Here is a 6,603-nt window from a genome sequence, read left to right as displayed (position 1 = left end):
AACGCGGAGAGCGCGGGACAGAGTGCCGAGAGTTCTGCGGGGGCAGTTCGCTGTAGTTGGTGTATCCCATAGCGCCAGCCGGTTGGAGGGCAGTGATGGGTCCAGCCCGGGGCGTGTCCGAATGGGGCCTCTCTGTTTCGGGCCCGGTTGTGCCCCGAGGGGCTGCGGGCTTGGCGGGGGCACCCGTGTCACCAGCGAAGCGAGAGGCGGTGTGTCGGGGCAAAACCTCAACAGCGGAAACCCCATGATAAGGCTTGGGTTAATGTCAGAAGCATGTCAGATTGTCTACTTACGGAATTTTTATGAAACTCTTTCCTTCTCTCCTAAATACAAAATGCGTTTGTTAAAAAATAAGGCTTTCTGCGTGGAAGTGCACGTCTCTGTTCTGACAGAAAGGAGGTCCCATACTGAATTTCCAGTCTGTGAACGTGAGGTAAATGCCACTAACCCAGGAAATTCCCTCATATATAAAGAGGAACGATTTCGTAGTCCTGACGTCTAAGCTGGAGAGCTGTCTCTGGGCATCAGAGGGCTAATCATGTACGGGTGCTCCAGAGCGAATCCTCCGTGTCTGACATGAGCTAGGACTGTGCCTGAACCAGAGCGTTAAGTGCTGCTCTGACACAGTAACAGCCTGGCCTTCCTTAACAAGTACGCTTTTATTTCGATTGGGTTTGAATTGTATCTCGCAGATGATACAATAATAAAATTGGAACTTCTTGCAGGAGCGATGAAAAATAAAACGTTTGGTGCAACTGACAATGCTAAGTATGTGGTGATGATGAGAGGGGGTTTTACTGATGTAAAAAGTAGCCATGTTGAAAATAAATAAGTACTTCTGAAAATTGTTGGTAAGACTTCCAGTTAGACTATTTTCAACTTGTGATTAGAAATAATGCAGTTGAGAGAAGACAGAAAATAGTCATGCTGTGGTCTCAGAATTTGGTTCTTTATTTAGCGAGGTACAATGTTTTCCTATTGCAAAAAAGGGCCATAAAGCACCATTTTCTAATGTTCTCAGTGCCTGAGTGATGAACAATTCCTGCCCTAATCTATTAAACAGGCAGAACCAAGTAGGTTATAAAGAAAAGTTGGTTTGCTATATGGACAGAGGATTTTGATTATTACACTATGAAAGTATTTCATTACTATGTAGAAAATTTGCAGGTTTCGAGTTCCTATAAACTAGTAAACATCCAAATAATCATAGTAGGGGAAAAAAACCACCATGTAATGTATGCATAGTTGACTCCAGAGAGCTTTGTCCTAAATACATATTTATTGTAGCTCCTTAAAGTAAATTTTGAAGCAAGAATCAGAAAGAGCACTGTCTTGGTACAAAATACATTACTACCAGTATAGACATAAAGACAGATGCTTTCTGTAGATAAATTTTGTGTCTTCCATGTGTCTTTTGATATGGAATACGTTGCAGTCAGATTCCAACACATTGCAGTGTGGCAGGAAACATGGCTAATCCTCAGCAAAGTCATGCGATGCTCTCAAATCCTGGGGTGAAATTCAAATGCGGTTTGCCTTGGCCGAGACACCATTACCAACGTGCTGCAGTCCTCCCTTCTGTGCTTAAACACAATGCCAATCACTGATAAACAGAATCATTGATAACCCATGAGTGTAAGTAAAAATTCCGCTGGAATGGGCTGCGCCAAGTTTTCACGCTGCAAAACTGAACTTGGGGGCGTGAGAAGAGCCGGCTGCTGACGCCAAGGAGCCCAGGGGCCGGTAGGTGGCTGTGTTTCACCGCTGTCCGCACCCACCTCGCCTGCGAAACCACCTCTGGCCCCAAAAAGAGCCACCTGCTCCCACCAGCATCACCTGTGCGTTTCTTTCTCTCCGGATGACCCGGTGTCACAGGTTAGCGTTTTATCTAGATTAAGAAATAAATATTCGCATGCTCACATGTACATGGGCACAACAGTCTTGGAATCTAGAAGGTGCTTTATTCTTTTAACTTCTTTCAAGTAATTTCGTAGCATGGATTTTGACAGCCAGTGCTCATGGTTCTGTGAAGGACGGGATCTTGCTTTGTCAGAAACCATTTCAAGGTCCTTACGGAACCTTAAATACAATTTTAGCAAATATGCATATGGATGTTGACGTCTTTGTGAGAGAATTAATGTCCAACATGTATTAAATACTAAAACATACCTATTAGTTGATCTCCCAAAAACACGAGGAAAGGATTTAGGATTGCTTCCATTATTTGCAATGATGCAGTGAAGTGATAAAGGGATCAAAGCCTGTATTTTGTTGGTTCCCACAGCGAATTTGTTTCTTACTCAATTTATACTTGTCCATAAATAAGTAGATTATTTAATAACCTTGTTGAGGTTCCAGCAAAATCATCCATTTTTCTGAAAGGGTAATTTATTCGCTACCTCTATCCCCTCCATTTCACAAATTATTTTCTTAAAATAGACTGAGCTTTCATTACCATCATCATTCCATCCTGAGCAGTAATAATTAGCTCAGAGCCCATTATTTCATACATGATCTTAGGATTGTTTTAATGAAAACAGAGGCAAATTATATAGAGGTTCTCTTCAAGGTGGGCTTGGAAAGCAATGCTCTGTGATGGTCAAGTCTTAATTTTGAGATTTTTTTGAGATGATTTAACAGATTTTAGGAACAGTTCATTGCTCTTCGAGGACATCAGATGGCACTGTGTGGTTGCAAGTGAAGCCCGAAAGAAACTACAATCAGTAACTAGCTACGTGAAATTCATACACAGGAGATGCTAGTAAAAGACTTGACCGTATTTGTGACCTATGTAGGGGATATGGGTCAACAATAAAAGCTGTCACAACTCACTCACGTGATAGGAACCCATTGCATAATGTAAGTTATGAATAAGCCAGAAATCCTCTCATAATTTATGAGAAGAAAGTGGGGGAAAGAAAAGTCTTCTGGCTTTAATTTTTGTGCCAGAGAAAGAAAAAGACTACAGATTGAAAAAAAAAAAAAAAATATATATATATGGAAGACTCTTTTTTTTTCTGCTTATGGTTTACATGTGGATAAATCTGAGCTTCACTTTCCTTCAGTGACCCTAAATACTTACATTTACATTTAATAGGCTAGTGCTATTAATATTTCAAACTTAAGTCTGTGCTTCTCTCCCTGTAAACAGATTTGTGCACCAGCACAGAGCACAGATAATGTGTAAAAGAACTGTGGAATTCATTCTTCTACTTCCACCATCGTGAATTAATGGCATTCAAGCCTAATCCTGGAAGTCGGGGAGGACAACACAGAATATATTTTTCCGAAACAAATACACTTTCCACTATATTTCTAGGATTTTTCTGACAGTCAGGCTTCCTCTGATTGCTTTAAAAAGTACAAGCAAATTATTTCACAGGCCAGGGGTTTATTGAGAAATACATTACATTTTTGCTGTATTTCCTTTAATGTTATTGTCAATAAGTTCCTGTCCAAACTAATAATATCAGCCTATACGTTTGATTATTGAAGTAGGCTCTGTTTAGTTTATTGAGGCTCTGTCCTCTCAACTAATTACAAAATACTCAGCAAATATTTGAATTTATTACTTATCTCATTCCCACAAATTAGTGGATCTCTTTGTTTAACAAATAGAGTTCACTGTTCTTGCCCTCAAGGTAAAGTATACACTGCAATCTCTCTTCTGCAGACAGCCTGAATACCAACCTTTTCTAAGTGAATCAACAGTAGAAAATGGTCTCTGTAAATCAGTAAAGGCAGAGAATTTGCTATGTTGCATCAAGTACCCAAATGTAAGGCACAAACAACTCAAAGCTCAATAATTATGTTTCACTGAACATGGTTTGGGGTTTTGTAGTATTTTAGTAGATTTTTAGAATTTTGAGGTGTAACATCCTATGTTCTAGGATTCAGAAAAACCTCACCCATGACAAAACAAATGGGTTATCTTCTGAATTATATTTTCATTCCTTTATATCACATTCCCTTTTTTAGATATAAGTTCACTCTTAATACCTTAAGATTTGAAACAAGCTTAAAATATTTAATGTATGAAATTAAGTAAGCAGAACTAACTAAACTGAAACACTATAGGATTTTTCAAAAGTAAGATAATAGCTCATTCAAACCATCAAATATCTGGCTTATGGATATGAGGTGCCTTCAGAAGTACTATGATGATGAAGTGCCTTGATTTTTGGCCCTTTAATTGTTAACTATTTTTTTTAAATTTGTTTGTAATAATAGTTTAAGTCAAAATAAGAACTATATATTAAAGCAATAACCCTTGCTTGTTCTTTGCAGAAATCAAAGGGTCTTTTAAGTTATTAAAAGTGCTGACATGAACAGTCATGAATCAATGTAACTTCCATGTTTTGATTTAAGAAAATACATTATCCTATAACTATTACAGAATACACTCTAAAGTGTGTATTCACAGTGTGGAGGCAAAATATCCCATAATTTCTTTCCAAAAATGAAAGGTTCTGGCTGACATGAAGTACACATATTTCTTACTGATCTTCACTCAGTTTTCAAAGAAATAACTATTTCCAGCCAGTATTTGAGCTGAAGCATAGCAAGTACCTGTACTGGTGTCACAACTGTGAAGAAATTAAAGGCTCTCCCTTGCAGAGCCACTGATTTTTGTTGACTCATTTCACTTCAGGAAGGATGAGGAAGAAGTGTGCTGCACAGAGTGGACTATCCAACTGGAAAAAAAAGTTGTGATTTACCTTTTGCCCACATTTTGAAAATTGAAAGAGAAGGATAAGTTACAAAAGTTTTTTTTTCATTTTCACTTTGGTGTACACCATTGGCATAACTTCACTACTAGACAGCTTTTTAATTGTCTCTATCTCTCATCCTAATTATCACTCACTCATTGATCGACCTAGCAAAGGGGGTTTTGCCCACTAATCTGTTTAGTAATACAAGCAGGGTGATACATATTGGTGATGGATAGCAAAGGACAGTAGGTATTTTTTTCAGCATTGTCCATTTTGTATTTTTCAATATTTATTCTTAAATAGGAAAATTATCTTCCAGAGCATCTAAAAAAATGCAATTTCAAGTCAAGTCTACTGAACACTTTCAGTTAAACCATAATAAGAGCCCACTGGAAATCTTAAAATGTGTCACTAAAGCATTTCTAAAATGTAGACTGATTTTTCAGGTTAGATTCTTAAGGCAAGTAAGTATGAGCTTAAAACCAGATGTTTTTCCAAGACAGCCATAAGGATATTCTGATATTCAGGAACTAATTTACAGACACAAACATGTTTCTTCCAGTTTGGTTTTCTAAGAAAATGTTTTCTATGAATAATGGGAAAGTGTTGGATAGTGTCCCAGTGGCTGACAAAAAATACTAATCAATATTGAGTTGAAGAAAGCTCTTTTAAACAAATAATGAATCACCTTTACTCTCTCCTCAAAAATAAATTGCAGAAAAAGAGTACACTGAGTTTGAGAACTCTTCCTTCCACCTGTGCTACACGAATTGTTCCTCGTCTGTTAACAAACCAGCAAACAGACTTACCGGAAAGAAAACACTGGCCAGAAAATCAACATGGCTAAATCAGGCTGGACACGTCTCAGGGTACAATCAGGTCTCTAGCACACTTGTTTGGTAAGTGGGTCAGCTGTTTTGCAACCAGGACCCACCAAGACAAAATGGTATGCAAGGGAGGAAAAATACCACGTAGTCATTCCACTATGAATACGTGTTGCTTTCAACTTAAAAGTAGGAATCAGATATTTCTGAGTAAGGAAATGTGAAATCAGAGACAAAAAGAAAAAAGAAGCAAATATATGAAATGATTAATTATTCAAGGCTAAATCATGACCATGTAATCAGTAAAGCAAACAAAAATTTCCCGAGGTTTAAATATTTACATCTTCTGCTAAGAAGTACCACAGTTGTGACCACAAATACAGCTAAGTAACACTTATAATTGCAGTGTGCAAATATTTGGTAATCATTAAGGCAATGTTGAAAATTGACTCCTTCATGAATGTAAATCTATAAAGTGATAATTTTGTGTAACTTAAGCACCTGACTGAAAATTCAGGTTTCCTATTCCTAACCCTTTTGTAGGGATAATGATCCTTTTGTTTTGCCGACCAATTATCCATTTATCTTGAACATTGAAACTCTATTTATACACTGTTATTATGTCATTACAGACGTTCTCATTGTTTAATTATAAAATCTTGGGGTTTTTAACTCAAGATTAACTAGGCTTTTACTGTAGTCATCCTCTCTGATTCCTGAAATTCTTGCCTAGGAGCACAGGACAAATTTTTTCATTTTCTGCTACCACATAGTCTTCTGACAGAGTTTCAAGCCAAGTGACAAAAGGGAAAGATGTGTTCTTTATTCTGTTGGAGGACAAGGGAGACCTGAATTGTGCTCCGTGGCTCACCTATTGCATCATGAACAGTACGTGCCCATCTGTACTCTGCAGTGTACATCTGCATTGAAGCTGGGCCAGTTACTTTACAAAGTTCCTACCAGGAACCTACTTGTGCTACCTTGTCATATCCAAGGGAATCTTGCTGGTGCACAGCCTCTGGGACACTGTGGACCCTTGTGTCAGGAACGGCAAAGAAGCAGCAAAG

The sequence above is a fragment of the Corvus brachyrhynchos genome, unplaced genomic scaffold, assembly GCF_000691975.1.
Source record: "Corvus brachyrhynchos isolate BGI_N302 unplaced genomic scaffold, ASM69197v1 scaffold175, whole genome shotgun sequence".
NCBI classification, from domain to species: Eukaryota; Metazoa; Chordata; class Aves; order Passeriformes; family Corvidae; genus Corvus; species Corvus brachyrhynchos.
Note: the sequence above shows the minus strand (reverse complement) of the source record.